The sequence below is a fragment of the Python bivittatus genome, unplaced genomic scaffold (assembly GCF_059951505.1).
Source record: "Python bivittatus isolate LINGU-HERP-01145 unplaced genomic scaffold, Pbiv_v1 ctg000210_np1212, whole genome shotgun sequence".
Classification (NCBI taxonomy): domain Eukaryota; kingdom Metazoa; phylum Chordata; class Lepidosauria; order Squamata; family Pythonidae; genus Python; species Python bivittatus.
In genome coordinates this window covers 8984861-9006263 of record NW_028277053.1, presented here as the reverse complement: position 1 = coordinate 9006263, position 21403 = coordinate 8984861, and positions in this window count along the sequence as shown.

The window sequence follows — 21403 nt, the reverse complement described above, 5'->3', positions numbered from 1 at the left end:
CAAGAAACTGTAAAGCTGGATGTTTTATACTCTGAAGTTGTTTTTAGAAAAAAATTAAATAGCTAGTCTTTTATTCTTTTTAGAATATCACCTATCCAACCATGATTGGTCAAATGCAATCAGTACAGATGGAGAAATATATGAATACTGTATCTTAATGGACTTCTCTAGCTTCCATCCAGAAGGTACAACATGTTGGCTTCTCATGGCTACTCACAGCATACCTGCATTCTCTGGCAAATTAAAAGTATTTGGGGCTATGAACTTCCATGTTTTTGTTAAGTCTTAATGCTTAAGAAATACTGCCTTAAGGCTATTCCTTTGACATTATTAAGATTCCATTGCTAAGACACTATTGCAGTGTTTCTCAGTCTTGGCAACTTTAAGCTATGTGGACTTCAACTCCCAGAATTCCCCAGCCAACCATGCTGGCTGGGGGAGTTGAAGTCCACATATCTTAAAGTTGCCAGGGATGAGAAACACGATGCTGCTGTATTAGCTTTCATACAGTATCTTTTAATACTATGTACTTAAGGCTTTTACTGAGAGTTTGTGTTTGAACTGGAAAAAGGATCCAAGAACTCCAGTAAGTGGATTTATGGGAAACAATTCTAAGTGAACGTTTTGTTTCAATGATTTGGAATCTATTGAAAAGTAGCCAACTGCTTGCTACAAAGTTTATCTATAATTACAAAAGCTTTAATGAAGTCAAAGCCCTAACAGTAGGGTTGCTACTATACTACCTGAAATTTGAGGGAGAGGGCAGAACAGATTCCAAGGATCTTTCATGTTTAAAGGAACAATATGTAACAATTATTTGTTTTTTGTCCTATTTTCTTCCAAAAGCTTAGGAAGGCTATGTTAAGAGAAAACCCATAAAGAAAAAGAAGAAAATATAGAAATCCAGCAGTCCCACACTCATCAAATGTATTCACACAATGTGCCTCCTTTAAAGTTCCCTTCCCTCCATCCATTCTTTTGTTCTCCTATATCAATGTGATCAACCTCTAGATGGGTTGGATTTCAACTCCCATAAACCACAGCCAGGATAGTCTTGGGCTAGAGATTATTGGAGCTAAAGTCCAATGTAGCCACAGGAAACTAACTAGGCAAAAGTAACAGACCCAATCATTTAATCCTTTGGTCGTCCCTTCTTTCATCTGCCAACTCAGCCAACATTTTTTGAAAAAGAAAACTTCCCTAGTAATTTCAAATAAACAAAGAACCCAGAACTCCTCACCAAAAAAAAAAAAAAATTGTCCTACACAAGACAGAAGTGGTTCCCCTTCTCAACAATGTTCATGTAATCTTCTCTGCAAAAAAAAAAAAAAAATGCAGAAGACATTGAGGTGGATTCATCAGAGTGACTAGAGAAGATTGGTACCTGTAGTTTGACTATGATATCAATCCAACATTCTGTGTTAACATGAGACCATTTACCATCACTGGGTGTATTAGTGATTAAAATAGGAGAATATGCCTACCCTCCTTTTCCTAGCAGCTCATTTCAGTAAAAGTTATCATGGGAACAATGAAATGGGTAAGTTCCATTGCAGTGAACTAATGTTTGTAATCCGTGACTACAAAGTAATGTAGTCAATGTCCTAAAACTGAAAAGACTTGTAATATTTTATGAAGATGAGGCATTTTCCCTTTAGCACAGTATTAGTGAGATCTGTAGATTCCAGCTTCTTAAACCTATTTGCTAGTCACCATGTGTTGGACTCAAATTCTGACAAAATGGCTTAAATGTCCAGTACATATGGAGAACAGGATATTCAATTATTTTAAAAGGAGTCCATTCATTCCAAGGATGACTTGATTTACTATTCTGTAATTGTATATTATAATTCTAAACACACTTCTTGGGGAGCCGGAGCCATTGAATAAGACAGTAGGGCTTACTTCTAAGTAAACATGCCACAGCAGATATGATTTACCCAAGTTTAGGTTGTCCATGTGGAGTTGGAGTGGTGTTTTATCTGTACCTGTTCAAGTGCCTGGCTTCTAGCCTTGTCTATCACCTGCCTGAGATCACTCCCTATCCTATAACTGGATGCCTCCTTTATCATCACACTTCTTGTATTCCCACCCCAAGCAATGGCCAGAGTCATTCTGCAATCGTTTTGCTGACCTAAATGGATTGGACTAGAAAACCGCCTTGGAGTTGAATAGTATGATGGACCAAGAGTGAAATATAAATGTAGTTGAATGAATAAAGAGGACAAAGCATTTAGGTAGTAAATGGCTCACTGTAGAAATAAAAGTCACCGGATGAATTGACCCAACAGGAGGCAAGGAAATGAAAATACGAGAAATTACCATATGTCCCTGTTGATTGCGCTTACCTTTCAAAGGCCATATGAAAAAATGCCAGCTCGACACTGATGACAAAAATGTCAACAAAATCTACCCTACAAACAAGGTTTGGTCTCTAGAACGTGGGGGTCTTTCTGCTGTTATTTTTTCCAAGACGTGTGGAAGTAAGATATTCTTGACCATTCCTGTATTTTTCCCGGCGTCTACAGCTTACAGGAGATTGCTGCTCTACCATTCCTCAGATTTCTGGGACTCGCTTCTTCATCTTCAGGCAGATCAATAGCATTAGGAATCTGAAAAGGCTGCCAAAGAAGCAGGCTTGTAAGTGTTCCGCTTGTATCACCTGATGAATGGTCTCCTCTTTAAAGAACTTATCTCTTTAGGGCTGCAGTATGAGGAATGGCATCATTTGTACTGTTTGCCTGGCCGGACGACTGAAGCTGGATCCATTTAAAAGATAGTGAGATACTGTCGACAGCAATAGACAGGGTAATTGCAGAGCGACTACTGTGGTATAAATTACATCACTCTAAGTGGTGGAATGGCCTGAAGAGAGCGAAAAAATTTCTGACAATTTACTTGTCCCACTGCCCCTTTGACTGCTTATCACCAGTCAGCAGAAGAAAAGAGCTCGAGGTGAAAAAATTAGGTATTGATCAAATTAGCAGTTTTTACTGATCTCTTTAAGAGAAAAAAAGGACTGGAACAATTAAATTTAGAACACAAAAGACTAGGTAGGACAACTCTTGACCCCAGGATGGCAAAGCTCCCTGACACCGACAAGCAGAAAATACAATCTTGCTATGGCATTGTCTCTGTATTAGAAGGCAGCAATCTTGCACAAGCAGAGGGGAGGGGCAGGGAGAGGAGGCTGGATCGCCTCATGGATCTGTTCCCTTCCTAGATTTCTACTGGGAGGGTAAGGACCAGATCAACATAGGCTGCTTCAAGCTACTAAACGAGGCACTACTAGACGAAATGCGGAGAAAGATGATCTTTCAATAAAGAGGTCTAAGTAATTACAGCTGACTTGGGGGTGACCCACAATTCCTGCTACCACTTGGTTCCACCATCTCTACCACCATGAGATGATCTTGGTCCTGGCCACAAAGCTCCTGCTTGGTGAGGATAGGAACAGGATTCTGCTGGGAAGCAGGGACACAAGAGAAGTCGAATCTATGAGTGTGAGTGCTCTTTGGTGCCCCTGAGTCCACACAACACCCATTGCTTTAGAATAAGATGCTTAGGAGATAATAGAAGAAATGGAACAAGCTGTTTTAATAGGAGTTTTACTGAGCAACTGGGAAGAACAGGATGAAGGGGCAGAATTAAGTTTGAATTTAAGCTGGTCAAGGAACATGCATTTACTTTGAATGAGTTCAAATAGCCGGGGCCAGAGGGATGGCCGTACTGAAAAAACTTGCTGATAGACTCTCAGAACCATTATCCATTATCTCTGAGAAACCTTCTCAGAAGTCCCAGATGACTGAAAGAGGGTAAGTGTTATCCAATTCTTCAAAAAAAGTGAGAAAAGGAAATATGAGAACTATGGACTAGTCAGTTTGGGGTAATAGCTGAGAATATTATAGAACACATCATAAATTGGTTTATACGTAAACCCCCTAGAAAGAATGCAGTGATGACTAGAAAACAGTATGAGTATGTCATGAACAAGTCTTACCACATTAACCTTATGTCATATTTTGATTGGTAAACTTTCTTAATATATTGTGTAGACATAAATACATATAATATATATTCAGCTCAATAAATCATTTCTATGGTTTTTCTCAAAGATAATGGACAATGGTTCTGAGAGTTCTTCATTTGGGACTAACAAGTACGGGTGTCAGATACCTAAGTACACAAACCTTGAAATTATAGTTGAGTATTAGCTGAATATGAGGCAGCAGCATGAGATGATTGCCAAAAAGACAAATGCAATTTTAAATTCCATCACACAGAAGTATTGATTCCAAATCATGGGGCATGATAGTACCCCTATATTCTGCCCTTGAGTATTGTGGTCATTTCTGGACTCCATACTTCAACAAGGATTCAAACAAATTGGATAATTGCAATAAAGAGTAACAGGGATGATCAGAGGATCAATACCAATAACTGATCACAACTGGAAAAAAGTGAACAATGTGACATGGCCACCAGAAAGGCAAACAGGTTTCAGTAGCTTAATATATTCTCCTAACCACAAAAACAAATCATTTTAGGCCACTCAGTGCTGATCAGATTTCAACTTGAGTGCCATGTGCTCAATCCGAAAGAAATGCTGCTACTTTATTTTTAATTTCTTTCATGTTTGTCACCCAGGATTTGCCAACAGCTATACACCCTAGCTAGAAATAAGCCCAGCCAGTTCCACGAGAATGATGGAGGTGATCCTTAAATCTCAACCCCATTCAATATACAGCAAGGTGGTCTGGGGAAAAATGAAAGGAAAGAGGGAAAGTCCTGAGTGGTAAGTGATGCTGTGCTTGCCAGCTCTGGATCCAGGAGACACAAGATTGTGAAAAGCAAGATTTGACCTACAGGACTTGGAGGTCAGCCTGAACACTTCTTTCCCATCTGAGAAGATCTGACTTATGGACCTTTAAGGATGCTAATTGACCTGAAGCAGTGGCATGTAAGTAACATGTTATTACCTGAATTGATAAAGCTGCATCCATGTTCACTCCATTTATTTTAAGGCACTGTATGAGAACATTGGCACCACTCAGCTGCTTCAAGCTGAACTTCTGATTGAACATACAAATTCACACCTTTAACACCTCTGGATGATCAGTCTGACCTGCTGCTAATCACATTGGCACTAACATTGTCTCCCTCACTACGGGGGAGAGGGAAGCCAGGTTGTTTTTTTCCTTTCCCCATGAGCAGTGAGGACCCAGCAATCCACAACAGGATTTCTGCTAATGATATTAAATGCATTTGCTAAGTGGTAGAACAATTACCCTGGTGCCTCTCAGCAAGCCACATCAGGTTTCTACCCCTTCCAGCACCACTGTCACCCCACCCAGTTGTGTGATGTGTGTATTTGTATCCTGGCATGTACAAGTATGTAAGCCCACAGAGCTTCTAGTATTCGGCTGCAGTCCTTGGAGACAAAAAGCATTGAAAACCAACACCTGGGTGATATGATGGATTTCCTATTTCTGGTAGGGCTCATTCAACCAACTGATAAATCTGTTTCCTCTTTCCTGGGTCATGTTAAGAAATAGAATATTGATACTATTTATGGGGAAATCGATGCCTTGAGGCTACACGGATGCATTTGTCTCAATTCCTGGAGCAGAATTAAATCTGCTAAGTTTTCTTCCAAAGTCAAAGCCCCAGGTTTGTGGAACAACAACCTGGACTGAGCAACACAGGCAGAAATAATCAGATCTCCCAATTTTAATCAATGCTGCTGAGCTCTGAAGTCTGAATCAGTGGTTAATTGTGTTTTTTATATGCCTCACCCACACAATCGGATGTGATCACCACAGCATAACTACTTGCACAAGCAGGAAACTTGCTTATCTTTCCTACAGGTGCTGTGTTGATTTGAGAACATTATTATGAACTTTTTTTTTTAATTATTCATTTGCAAATGTGGTACGTGATGATTGGGTGGTGGGACTGCTAGTTTAAACATGGCAGTGCAGGGTACCCCCTCTCGGTTAATACTCTGGAAAGAGAAAGAAATTGAGGGATTTGAGAGGTGTGAGTGGAAGGACAAAGGGAAGCCCAGGGTGATAAGACAGGAGAATCAACATCATGATCATGAATATATTTAGTGCCAGGGAGGGTACATATTGATAGACTATAGCTACATTACAGTATTAAGTGAACCTGTTTATAACCAATTTTAAGTCATTTAATAAAAGTTAATTCCTTTCTTTGTTAACAAAGTGCCTGTACCATCTTATCTCTTCCCATGTTCTGTCATGTTCTGACTTAAAGAAATAAAGAACTTCTAAACTAGAAAAGGGTTTGGTGGTGGCAAAGGTAAATAAATGTGATAAATAGATCCTCAAGGGATCTCTCAGAGTTAACGGGATTTTGCTTTAATTCTGAAAAACAAAAAGGAAATGACACCTACAACATGGAGGGTACACAACAAACATTGCCAAAAATAAAGAAATAAAGCCTTGCAGGATTAATTATAGGAATTTCACTAGGGGCAACATTGAGATACTAATACTGTGAAGGTGCTCTGGACAAGCAGACAGAATCCAGTGGTGAAGAACTCTGTGGTGACTTGGAGCTTCTGGGTTGATACAACTTGACACACTGATTCCCTGAGTAATTCTGAAGCTTCCCATCCATTCCTTCTTTGGGCCTCTTCCTTTGCACGAGTCCCATTCTGGGGTTCTTGAGTGCACTGCTCTCCTCAGCCGTGCAATGATGTGCACACATCATTCTTTGGGAGTTCAACTTCCTATCCTCTTCCTGATGCCTTTATTTGCCTTGAAGATAGTTGTAGTCTTGCTTCCCTATTTTTTGGGGGGGGGGGGGGTTGGAGGGAGAGATTTTTCCCCTAGGGCACTATGCCAAAGGGTGGGGGTGTCTTTGTGGAGAAAATGTCTCTTAATACTTATTTCTTCATGTTTAGTCCATGACTTTAGTTAGAAGCTGAGCCTCAATATTTCCCAGCAAAAAAAAAAAAAAACTTGTTTGGTGACAGGGAAACCGAGCGCAAGAGTGGTTGTATCCTAGAAATGGACATTGTTTTAATTGCTGTGCTCCAGCCATTCGACACAAGATTTTGACTTCAGAGGCATGGACAATGTTCTTGGTTATGGAACTAGGAACTAGCTATGGAATTCAAATGATGTGCCATACTGAGGAGCAATATTTCTTTTTGTTGTTCAACAAATAGTATTGTAGGGTGGAAAGAAAGAAAGAAAGAAAGAAAGAAAGAAAGAAAGAAAGAAAGAAAGAAAGAAAGAAAGAAAGAAAGAAAGAAAGAAAGAAAGAAAAGGGAGGGAGGGAGGGAGGGAGGGAGGGAGGGAGGGAGGGTTATTCTGCAATTATATTGTTCTCTTAAACTATTACAGTGTTTTCATATTTGCAACAGCAGTTTTAGAAGGAGAGAGGGAAGGAGGCCTTTTGGGCTGGCTAGAAAAATGAGCGAGGGTCCCCCTCCATTCCGGCACATTTACAAATGCACAAGAGTCTCATTCTGTGCAGAATGCTATCCCTAAGTTCCCTTCGCAGGAAGGTTTCATAAAGGATCTAGGAATTATGCTTCCAAATGAGCTGGCTCTGCCCAGCTTCCTTGATACACACTGTTATGTGCAAGGCTTATTTCTCAAGAGGTTCTTCTCAGTTACTCTTATCACTGTGGCATTTTTATGCATCACTGGACTGAATTACATTTTAAGTAGCTGTTCTAAGTTTGACTACATTCATTCAGGCTGGAGTAATTAAATCAATGAAACCCAGCCACAATGCAGCTTTTCTGCGGTGACATGAGCCGAAATATAACGGAATGCTACTGCACCCGTTAACAGGAATTAAAAACAGGAGAATAATAATGGAGTGTCCTTTGGTGGTGGTGAATGGTTTTGAACAAGGAGTTCTAATAGCATGCATTTCAGAGATTCTCACCATAAGCTATTTGCCATCACTGTGTTTTGGCACAGACCCCATTCACTGCAATGGAACAGTTACTTGGTACCCTTCAAGATAAAAAGGAAGCAAAACAAGAATCTGGGCTTCAATTGTACAGTATCTTATGGCAGATCTACACTTCCAGGTTACCCCAGCACACTGAGCCACCCGCTATTTCTGAGGAATGCATAATGGCAACTAACAACCCTCCTGCCTGGTTTTCTGGCTCCATGAAAAAAAGAGTGTTTTCCATCTTGCACCACCCCAAGCCATGCCATCTGGTCTGTGTGCTGCCCTTTGATCCTCTGTAAGCAAACCTCTCCACTCCCAGTGGCTGCTCTGCCTGCGGTGGGAATGGCTCCTCCCCTCCCTCCAGTCACTGGTCCCCACTTTTATGAGTCAGTGGAACAGTGAAAGCATGTGTTTCATCAATGGAGCAATACAAAGATGGACCTATCTTTTTTTTTTCTTTTTTTACAAGTTCATTGATGTAACATTGCAAGAGCGGACCTCTCTTTGTTTCTGTTTTTTAAACAGGGGAATTTGACAAGATCTGCCACTTCCCCCTTCTTGCCCAAAGTGATAGGAAAAATGGTAAAACTCTTTCCTTGTTCGATGGCTGGTGTGGGTCTTCCGGGCTGTGTGGCCATGTTCTGGAAGTTTTGTTTCCTAACGTTTCGCCAGCATCTGTGACCGGCATCTTCAGAGAGCAGGAGCACAGACAGGAGCACTTCTCTCTGTGCCCAGGATGATGTGACCCTTTGTGGGTATTTATAGAGATCTGAAGGAGGGGGATTGGGGGGGGGTGAGTGCGGGGAGGGGGGTTGGGTTAACGAGTGGCTGCTTGTTTTGGTGTCAGCATCTGTGTGTATCTTCCTGGGGATTAGGCAGGGTTTTTTCTTCTATTGAGTTAACGAGTGGCTGCTGGGGGTGATTAGTATGTTCATTGTGTGAACTGTTCACACGTCCTGGTGGTTGAGCTGAGTTCGTTGATCTTTTGCAGGCTGTATTTTTCAGGATTGGTAGCCAGGTTTTGTTGATTTTTAGACTCTCCTCTTTTTTATTGAAGCTGTGCTGGTGTTTGTGAATCTCAATGGCTTCCCGGTATAGCCTGGTATAGTGGCTGTTGGTGTTGTCCAGTATCTCTGTGTTTTCAAATAGGATTTTGTGTCCAGTGTGCTTGAGAGCATGTTCAGCTACTGCAGATTTTTCTGGTTGCTGTAGTCTGCAGTGCCTTTCGTGTTCTTTTATCCTGGTATGGATGCTGCGTTTTGTGGTCCTGATGTATACTTGCCCGCAGCTGCATGGTATGCGGTATACTCCTGCAGCAGTGAGGGGGTCTTTCCTTCTTCCCTCCCTCCCTTCCTTCCTTCTGGTGTGGGGAGGGCAGGGGAATCCCAGTGGAACATGGTAAACACAATCTGGACAAAAATTAAGTTTGTTTGTGAACATTTCTATTAAGTAAATAAATAAAAATAGGTATGTTGAAAGTCCCCAAAACAGAACAAAACATTGCTCACTACTACAACTTAAAAAGGACATTATAAAAAAAAAATTCCCCTCTTACCCCTATGGGTGGTACGTTTTTTCCTCAGTCTCGGGTCCTCTACCAGAGGCCTGGGAGTTTGAGGGTTCTGCACAGTATCTTAGCTGTTCCTAACACTGCACTCTTCTGGCTCTTCAGGACCTGTCTTATCCTTTGGTGGTATTTGGATGTTGCTGTCTTTCTTGCCTCCTCATCATGGTTCCCATGTGACGGTGGGACACCAAGGTATTTATAGCTGGTCTCTATGTCTGCTATATGGCCCACTGGTAGTTCCACTCCATTAGTCTTAACTACCTTCTCTCTCTTTACTATTATCCTGCCATGCTTCTCCAGTCTGAATGACATCCCAATGTCCTCACTATAGATCTGTGCCAGGTGGATCAGTGAGTCGAAATCTCGTTCACTCTTAGCATACAGCGTGATGTCATCCATGTAGAGGAGGTGGCTGATGGGGATTCCACTCTTGAACTTGTACCCATATCCAGTCCTTGTGATTATCTGGCTGAGGGGGTTTAAGCCTATGCAGAACAGCAGTAGGGACAGCACATCACCTTGGTATATGCCGCACTTGATGGCCACTTTTGTGAGCTGTCTTGAATTGACTTCCAGTGTTGTTTTCCACAGTCCCATTGAGTTCTTGAGGAAGGTCCTTAGTGTCCTGTTGACTTTGTATAGTGCCAGGCATTCACAGATCCATGTGTGTGGCATTGAGTCATAGGCTTTCCTGTAGTCAATCTGTGCTGTGCTCAGATTGGTCTGCCTAGTCCTTGAGTCTCGGGTGACTGCTCTATCTATGAGTAACTGGTGTTTTGAGCCTCTGGTGTTGTTCCCATGCCCTTCTGAGCTGTGCTCATGTACTGGCCCATATGGTCTTGTAGCTTGGCAGCTAGGATGCCTGATAGAACTTTCCATGTTGTGGGGAGGCAGGTTATTGGCCAGTAGTTGGATGGTGCTGTTCCCTTGTGAGGGTCTTTCATGATCAGCACTGTCCTTCCTTATGTTAGCCAGTCTGGGTGGGAGCCTGCTGCTAGCAGTTGGTCCATCTGTGCTGCTAGGCGTTCATGCACTGCTGTTAGTTTCTTTAGCCAGTAGGTGTGGATCATGTCTGGGCCAGGTGCTGTCCAGCTTTTCATGTTCTTGGCCCACTGTTGGATGTCTGCTACTGTGATGGTGACTGGTTCCTGTTCTGGGAGACTGCGGTGGTCTGCTTTCAGGTCCTGCAGCCACTTTGCACTGGTGTTATGTGTCTTCTCTTTCTCCCATATGTTCTTCCAGTACTGTTCAGTTTCTGCTGCTGGTGGCTCAGCTGTTACTGTGTGGTTGCACTGCAGTTGGGAGTACACTTTGGATGGTTCTGTGGAGAACAGGGCATTTATCTTCTTGGCCTCTGCTTCTCTAATGTATCTCCTTAGCCTGGCAGCCAGTGCTGTGAGCCTTTTTTTTTTTTTTTTAAATATTTTTTTATTTTTACAACAAACACAAAACATACATGAACAAACAAAAACATAGAAAGGCATAAAAAAAGCATCTTCCATTTTATACCGTGTGTCAACCAGTTACCAACTCGTTGGTGCCCCTTTCATAATCTTAAATTCTCATATCATCTATTCAAAATATACTTGTATACTTATCAATTAACAATTATTAATCATTCATAGCTAATCTATAGAATCATTTTTACAAGAAATTTTAACTTTCAATAGGATTAGTAATACATTTTCATCTATCGATTATATGTGTATATATATAATAATTAATATCAAATTTCTATTATAAAATTTCCTAATCCATTACATTACTATATTTTCTCAGTGTCATATAAAATTACTTATCTTCTTACTCTAATTTCAAATCTCAATTTAACTCATCTCTGCACATTCCATAATTTTCAATAATTTCCTCCTGCATAAGTACTTTTTAATTTTTCCAATTCTTAAAAGTTACAGTTCTAACCAGTATCAGTTACAATATCAGTTACAGTTCTAACCGGGTTACAGTTCTAACCAGATTCTTCACTATATGTTTCAACAAAAATGTCTCTAGTTTAAAATCTATATGTTACTATATTCAACCATGTATAAATTTTAGTCTAATCTCTTGAAACATTTACAATCAAATACAATTTTTAACTATATATCTCAGATTTATACTTTATTCCAGCGCTTGCATAATTTTGAGTTCACCCTTTTCATTCAATATCCCAAAATATCTAGCTGTTTATTCCTTTTTCTATATTATTGGATAAGAGAAAATGTCCTTTCAAACATTCTGCTTTTTGAAGCTTCTGTCAGTTCCATCATTGTTGTATTCCCCTCGTTTTTTCTTTAAACATCTGAAATAGTTTCTTTCAATATTGTTTTACTTCTTCTTTTTGTGCATTCTCTTAGTACGATTTTCCATTATAATCTTGTATAATCTTTTTCTCACCCTCAGTGCCAAGAACAAGTCTGTCCCTCTTCATTTATCAGTTGATTAACCCTTTTAATTCTCAGTTTATAAGCCTCACAATAATTCTGTTTAATGTTTCTGATTTCTTGTACTATTTCTTCCTTTTCCATTGATCCCGTTTTATGTTTAATTAAGTCCATTTTAGCTTTAATATCTTTTTTTCTTTTTTTTTGCGGGAATTTCTGCAGCTCTTCTTCCAGTTTTTTATAGTCATCCTCAATAGTTTAAAGATCTTTTTCTGCATTGTGTTTCTCGTATAGTTTATTATCTTGATAAACCTTCATTGAGTCAAAGGATTCTTTATCTTTGTTCTTGCCAAAAATAAGAAGAAAAAAAAAAAAAGCAAGAGGAGAGAAAAAAAAAAAAAGGAGGGAAAAGACTAAGTCTCTTTAAAAAAAATCCAACTGAGGGGGGAATGGAGAGCAAAGCAGAGCTTCTAGCAGAAAGAAGAGCTACTGCCACTAATCAGGGCTCTTGTGACTAGCTCAAACTTTCCATCTTGATATTTTCAAAATCGCTTTCAACTCCACTTTCTTGTTTATAGTTACGGATGGCACCTGTATAAACATGCACATCCCACTATCTTTTTAGAAAGCCCAGGGTCCTTGAGCATGCGTCACAATGGAAGAAAAAAAGCAATATGTCGAGCCTCTAGATGGCAGTGCAACTTTCTTTCATTTACTTTCTCTTAACTCCACTTTCCCCATTTCAAAATCAAAAAGTATAAATTTCTTATAACAATAAAGAAATCTTAGAAAAAAGGCTTAAGATAAAGAGTTATTGAGTATTAAAAAGAAAAAGCCAATCCAGTTAAAAATATATTTTTTAAAGAGAAAAACATCTTGCCAATTCCACTAAAAAGGGAAAGTTGAAAAGAAAAAAAATTTCCCCCCCTTTTTTTATAAGGCTCAATCTCGCCGCTTAATCCACTTTTCTTCACTTTTAAAAATCTCTTTAAGTTACTTAAGGTGTTCTCTAAGAATAGTTGAATAATAAAAGTCCATCTCACCCAGTTGACACCCCTCTCTTCCTTCTTCCTTTGGAGCTGTCCCGGCTTTCACAGCCATTTTGGCTGCCTCTCCTCCGCCGGCTTCAAGAGCTTCTCCTGGGATCAATCTGGGACTTGCGGCGTCCCTGAGATCCGCGGGACGCGCCCTTTGTGATCGCCATCTCTACGGGACGGCTTAGGTCCATCGGGACCGTCCAGGGGAGGAGATATCGACTGCGATCCTGGGAGCCCAGGATCGCCCGCCGTATCGCCGCGACGCCAGCTCCGCCCTCCGCCTGTGCTGTGAGCCTTTGTTTAGCAGTCTCTAGGGCTTCAGATGGAGTCAGGCCCATATATTTTTTTCAGTAGCCAAGTCTCATCCTTAACCTCCACACCCTTCTGTAGTTCCACCAGCTGACTGACTTCTCTCCGAGTTGCCTTGATCTTAGCCTCCAATCTCATTTTCCAGGGTGGGTAAGTACTGCTGTTCTTCTTGATCGTGTAGCCAAGCATTTCCAGGATTACAGCAGCTGTAGCATATACCTTCATTGGTTTCAGTTATGGTGGTAGTAGGGATTGTCTGGAGGGCTCTGTTGGCATCTTCTAGCATACTATCTGATGGTACTTCTCCATGGAGCCTTGGTAATCGGACTCGAGGGTTGACTGTAGCTAGTTTATCCATGATCTTACACCTCATATCAGCTGCTGTGCCCTGTAATGGAAGGGGTGGCAGTGACATTCCAGCTTCAGGTGTTGGCTGCACATCCAGTTGTTCTTCCAGGTCTGCTTGAGTCTGGGTTGTAATGTGGAATTGGTCTATCTCAAGTTGTGAGAGCAGCTTCCTCTTCACTATGCTGAAACACTGGGTAACTAGTTGTTTCTCAGTTAGTGTGGATCTAGGCCTTCTGTCTATCCATAGTTCCCTCATACGTTTCATATATCCCCTCTCATTAGGTCTGCTGTTGTAGTAGCATTCCATCAATTCCAAGTTCTCTTGTCTCATCTATGTATGGTTTGTTCCAGTAGCCCACTTAACATCAGATTGTCCTGGTTTCCCAACATCTGATGCGGACCTTGTTAATCCGGGGGATGTCTGAGCCGGCATGACTCTGTTAGTTCGTGTCACTCTCATATTTGAGGTAGGAAGGTGAAGCGTTAGGGGGTCTTTGCCCAAGGACCCCTACTGGTAAGGTAGGTATATACATATATTCAAATAAAGATGATACTTCAAATCAACGCTGACTGGGGACACAGAGTTCTTTTTGGGAAGAAGCAATGCCTCTTGAAACTTCATACCTTTGGGAATCTTCCAGAGATAGTACCTATGTTTAACCTAAAAAAGAAACAGGACTCTGATTCAAGGCCTTAGGAAGAACAGAAGGATTTAATCATGTCTGCTGCAATTCCTATTCATTGCTACACGTTAGGGAATGTGATATGGGTTATGATCCAGTTTCTTCATTATAAAAAATCTGAGCTTTCTTTGTCTATGTATTTATATTCTTAGACTTATATTCTTATAAAGACTTATAAGTTTTATTTTTATATTATATTTTTATATAATATTATATATTATATTTTTTCTATATATATTTCAAGAGTCGCTCCTGAGTGAGATGGGCGGTAACTAAATTTGAAATATAAATAAATATATTATATTATATTATATTATATTATATTATATTATATTAATATTCATTCACAACAAGTAGCAATTTGTTATACTTTTGAGTTGCAAAGATCTTCCTAACCCTTGTATGAACTGGGACATCCTCAGCATTGCTTGTTGGCTATTTTCTTTCCAGCTAATTGGACAGTTTTATTGCTACAGTCGTTATCAGTCTCATGCCACCCTACAAGTTATAATGGCCTGGCACTGAGAACAAAGATTTTAGCCTTCTTGACAGGCGTAGTTCCAAATATGAAACCATCATCAGTATACATTCTCCTTTTGCTGCTTGGCTAATCAGAAAGTAGATAGGCTCATTCTCCAAATATTAGCTATCGTAGGCCAGAGTGGGATTGCTTCATCTTCCAAAATGCTTCAGGGTCTCCTAAAAATTAATTCTTCCAGCTGCATGCCTAGAGATTGATCCATCATAATGAAAATATACTTGAAGGGTCCCAGAGTGGTACAAGTGTCACATGAAGGGGATGGAAAACTATTCCATGTACAGTTTTGAAATTCTTTCTTCTGAAAACTAGTAGTGGCAGAATTTTTCATTTTCAGGTTTCCATCGGGGATGTTTGCCGTCCAGTCCTGGGAATGTTTTACTCAGTTGCAACTTTTAATGTGTTCCAGTGGGTTTACTCCCAAGAGAATGCAGTGTTAGAAACAATAACAAAAGATTGTGCTTAAGCCATGTTCCAAAAACAGAAAGAGGCTAAACTGTTCAATGAGGCATTAGCACAAAGACCTGTTTTGTTTTGTTTTTCTACACCACATCTACATCACAAATATCATATATGTGCCTACCATAATAAAGGTCGGATTGATTTGATTGATTGAATACGTGTGTCCTTCACAAATGAAGATAACAATTTGTATTGTCACAAAACTGCTTCCTTGATTTGTTTTTTCTGTTACAATTTCCATTGTAAAACTGTTATACAGCAAGAAAAGACTGCCTCTAGTAGTGGAATCCTAGTTGTTTCTCATTCTCATTTTTCTTCAAAAATTACACAGCTATTAGACTGAGACCAAACAACCGCAATTTTAGCTTTTCTTTTCTTTTAATTACACAAAAATGCTTTAATTGTACTAACTTGGTCCAAACTTTCTGTCAGCACTGGTTTTGTTCATTCTATTTTCTTCTAAGGTATGGTTCAGAAAACAAAAGTTAAAATATTCAGCATTCCTGCTCTACTGTTCTCATGTTCACTGCAGCAAAAATGAATGAAATGTTCTTAATAGTATCTTTCAAACGTTGTATACTCTTAAATGTAAAAATAATTCTGAGATGCATGGGTTGGGATCTAATGGAAGATCATGGGATGATTTCTAATAGATTCCCAAGGATTTCTGACTGCCAATGGTTCAATGATAGCAATAACATAAGGGGGAAATTGGACTCCCAATCCATGGTCCCAATCCATGAGAAGAAAATGGCTTATACTGTATAACCATAGCATTTCCAAGAATTATCAACATTTCCAAAACTACTTGGAATCTATCCATTATTATTCTTTCATGTTCTATGATCATTATGAAATCCAGAAGTCATTATGAAGTTGACATCATAGCCCCAGTTCATAGGATACTCTATGTATGTCATGGAAAAATGCCATGTCCTCCATCCCATCATGATAAAACATATGAGTGGAGACCACCAAATCATATAGAGGTTTAGCCTGTACATCCTTTCTTGCTTTAAAAAAATGTTTTTTAACTCTTCTTTTACTCTCCTTGATCGCATAAATGGCCGTTAAACCCAAAGGGATCTACATTGTAAAATGTTGCCTGATTATATTACCTTAGAGATAATTCATCAGCGATAAATTTCTCCTAGGCTCGGAAAAAATACCAGTGGCAGGAGAAACTCTCTGTTGCTTGGGAGCATGAAAAATGGCAGCCACTAGATAATTCTGGAGTCTCCTCTGCCTTCTGTATTTGATGACTTTCCCCTGCATAGTAATGTGTCTTTAAAAAAGAGAGAGAGAAAGAAAGAGAGAGGAGGAGGGAACCCTCTGATATATGTTACAAGGAGTGTATCTGTTTCACTGAGACAGAACATTTTAATTTCCTGACACCTTTTAGTGATTGCTTCAATTTCCAAAGATTTTGATAAAATCATGTGGTTGAAGACGATCAGGATTGAATGCCCTGCTCCAGCAGCAATTTAATGAAATGCTGCAGTTTCACAGTGTTTCATTTGACATAACCTAGCTCAGAGGTCTAATAAATGCTGTGTGATAAATGCTAGAGCTACAATTGTCAAAATACACTTGTAATTGGGTTAATATGCCTTAAAATACTACCTATCTGTTATCTTTCTTCTTGCCCGTTATATGACTTGTACTGTAAAGACCAGGCTGTGTAGCTGACTCTATTTTAATCTACCCCTCCCTGTGGTGGGAGATTTCTTTTACTGCAGAAGATGGCCATGTCTGCTCCATGGAACCAGCCTTTCTCCAGCACACATGCAGAGGCCTCCCAGGTAAGATGTGTTCATGTTGGCTTCTTGGTATAGTTTTGACAGGAATCTGAAAGATTTGGCCCACAGCTTAAAACACAAGACAAATATAGATGTTGTGTATATATTTGTTCATACGCACATACACACACACACACATACACACATACCACTGTTTTGTACTCCTCAGCACAAAAACCAACATCTTCCAAATAACTAACATGAAGTAACGCCAGCATTTCCCAAAATAGATATGACCATATCACTGAAACAAAAAACCTCTTAACACTGGATTTCTTTCCGCTTCCAGATGAGCATTGTACCCCCATAGCGGACAAGGCCACAACCCATGGTGGGGAGGGAGAAAATTTACAGATTTTGAACGGTGGGGGGGGGGCATCAAACATCTGCAAGGCATCCATTGGCCCTCTTAGCTCACCCTCAAATATAAAAGGGCATAAAGCCACACCGAGGAGACCCTGAGGACCACAAAAGAGACACTGCTGCACCACACAGTTTTGCATCCCTGGCCTATGTCCTTTATCATTATTTCAGTCTATCTATCCTATTTAGCCAACAATGAATGCCAACAGGTGCAATGTTTATATAGTTTTTGAAAACACTCCTCCTCTTAGTAAAGTGAGTTTGCTGTGATAGATATAAAAACTAAAAGATAGAAAAGAGGACCAGATCCTTCAAGATAATCCCACATTCAGGAGCTGCCCTCATTGCATCTAACAGAGGGCTATGTAGGCTGTTCTGGTGTGCCAATAAGTCCTTGTCAACATGTATAGTGTTCAATTAACTGCTTTACTCCAAGGGAATCTCCACAGGCACCATCATAAGTGGTCAAGATAAGGACCATAAAGGCACTGCTCTCACCCTTAAGTGTGATCGGAAGTTCTAACAGGGAAGCACAACTATCATATACCCTTGATGAAAGAACAGTTCGCTCCTATCTGGGATGGTCATCTTCTTCCACTGAGTGTGCAGCTTCAGATGAGAACACCTGGAGTATTTTTTATTTATTTATTATTATTGAGAAGAAGAAGAAAAAAACCTACACAGAAAGTGCTTTAACAAAAAAGTGAAAGAAATACAACAAAGGAAAAAAATGTTAATATGTCATTATAACAGTAACAATTACAATTCTATATATACTTATCTAATGCAAATATTGTGGAAGTATAAATATATTTATTTCTAATACACTTACATAACTATTATGCTTGTTTTTTAACCTACTGTATTTTGTATAAATGAGTCCCATATTTCATTATACTTGTCCATACAAAGTCTAAGTCTATAGGCAATCAGCTTGTAAATGACAAGTGCAATCAGGTCTTCAATCCATTTAATAAATGGGGCCATAGATTTACCTTTCCAATGCCGCAATATCAGTCTTTTGGCCATAGTAAGGGCACCGAGAATCCATTTACGTTGTCCGGTTGTCAAGTTCCATGTACTAGCTATATAGTTCAAAAGAATATTATCCTCTGAACATTTTAGCTTTTGTTGCACAATCATATTCATATAGTCCACTACTTTCTCCCAAAACTTGGTACATATAGGATACTGTAGAAACATATGTTTAAAAGAAGTATTGTCCTTATTTGCTATGAAAGTTAAGATATTCCCTCATTGGCTAGACAATATAGGAACCTCTAATTCTTTACTCCACTCATTTCTTAACACCTGCATATCAAACTGATTTATTGATACCAAATACAGTATCTATAAAAACTAATAGTAGGTGTTTTGTTTTGTTTTTAGTTTTAAAGGGTTTAACAAGTTGTTGTCATATCTCAGGTATCTCAGAAGCTGAAAATGCTGCTGGTCCAAACAATGTTGTTAACAAATGTTGTAACTGTAAATATTGCCATTGGGTTGAGACACACATGGAGTATTGAGGAAGGAAGGGGACACCCACCTAGCTGGCAGATCAACTGAATCAACCCTGGCAATCAATGGAATGACAGATGTTGCAGCCTTCACATTTTGCTGTTGCCTCTTAGCTGAAAGAATGAAAGGACCTTACTTGAGCAGATATGCCTGAGGAGGTCTTTCTGTGCCAGCTTTGACCTGTAAAGAGTCAAGAAATGGTAGACTGTATGCAAAGTATCAGCATCCAGCAACTCTAAATGTTCTGTCCATGCTATGGGCTTCGCCCAGAGAAGACAGTGGTGCAACACTGATGATATTCCTGATTGGTGGGTTGAAAATGTAGATTCTTTCCAATTGAGACAATGACTCAATCCCATTTTCCCAAGAGGATCCTTTAAAGTAGAAGGAAGCAATCCATTGATTGCAATGAGAAGAACTGACTGTAGAGGACATGTATGTAACATCTGCCTAAATACCTCTGAAGCAAAAAGTGCAACTTGATGAGTGTTGGGTTTGATCAGCATAGCCACTTCTGTGAATTTATTTATGTTCTGATCAAAATAAATATTACAAAAAGCTACAAACTAGGAGGGCAAATGACAGTGGGAACATGGAAGGGCTACCTAAAGGAAATGAATAGTCAATGTTACATAAAAACAAGAGACGTTGCCTAATTTGGGATGGCTTTAAATCTTTCCAGTTGCAGAATTTGCTCAGTCTTGGATTTCTATTTAAGCTTTGGGCTTTCCTTTGATTGCATTCTTTTCTCTGCTGTTGTCTCATAACTGGACATATAGTTATGTTTTCTGAATAGTGCAATTAGCACTCACTTCCTTTCCCCTTGTCATTTGTACCTAGTATTTGACATTCCTACCTCATCAGCACTAATGGCCCAGCAATTAGTGGTGATTACTGGTTATTGTTTCTATTTCACTGATCCACCGATTGGCAGAAGCATCCTTGAAAGCACAGAGTTTTAATAGTTGAACCAAAAGACAGAGAAGAACCTATGGTTTGTTAATTATTACCGTAAAAACTGCAATGATCCAAGGCTATGGTGCTGGTTAAATATATGCCAAGTCTACATAAAAAAGAGACTGGATGCAGAAAAATTCAGGTTTTCAGATGCAATAGCCTGAGGACCTTAACATGTCTGGCATAGGGGTACATCATAAAAGCAGGAATTTTCTCAGGCATCTGTGCATTTTATAGGAATATCTGCAGATGGCGCTGCATAGGTGCACCTCTTTCATGGGATTCTTTGCATAATGGATGTTTCTGCATAGGTATCATGAAACCAGGCATTATTTCCCTCACATTATTGTGGGAACCGTCTTTCCTTTTTTTGAACCCTTCTCATGGATGCCCCTGACTGAGATTAACTAAATCAGCTCAGTTCCCAAAATGAGGTAATATAATCCCTTGGGGTTATGTAGGCATGAAGTTGATATTCTACACATCTTAATGTAGTAGTAGTAGTAGTAATAGTATTTGCCTAGAATAAAAGGCTTACTTATTTACAACTGAACACAGACCCTTGTAGCTGTAAACAAATAGACAAATTAGGGATCAGCAAACATTTTAAAAAATTAAAAAATAGATATGGCCAGATTTGTGGATTTTATCTAAAGAAATTTGGGGAAAATGGATATGACTCTTTCACTACAGGACAGTTTGATACATGACACTGTCCAGTCAAGGCATTCCTAAAGTATATTCATTCCTTTATTTGTTAAAGACTTCAAAATAGTTGTGACAGGCCATGTAGGAATCTTCTGTTCAGATCAGATTTGGCACTGCATGTTTTCTGAAACCTTTGTAACATTTTCTAAAAACTCTTTAAGTATATGTCTTCCAGGTGAGGATTTATGGTGGACTAGATGTCCCTGAAGGAGCAGGGACGGCATTGTGGTGGAGATCGGTGGCCAGATGGTGAATTCTGGCCAGCGTGGTCTTTCTGGACAAGGAGAGATCATAAGATGGTCCACTTGCACTCGGGACAGCTGCTCCTTGTTCCTGCAGGAGCTGAGGTTTTTGAAGTCAGTTCAGGAGCTGAGCAGCAAGGAATTTCAATCACGCTCACAGCCGCAATGCAGCCAGATGGACATAAGGTTTGCGCAAGCCTCACTTTCTTAACCACTTTTGGAAGTAATCAATTTACAACTAAAGAGAGATTTTCTGAGTAGCAGGATAAGAGAAATCCACTTGGGGAGTCAACATTGGTGACTCAACACTTGGTGAGTTTGGTTTATAAAAGGAAGTCTATTTTCTAGATGGTGACCAAATGAAATGTTGCTACAGAAGGAAGTAACAGTGGAGGATTGTAAAAAGAAATTAAAAGAATTCTTTGAAAATAATTTGGACAAAGGTACTGATTTAAGAATGGTTTGGGATGCAAGCAAAGCTTTTATCAGAGGTTATTTCGGACAACACAACAGTGAACTAAAAAAGAAAAGGCTATTTTGGATGAGA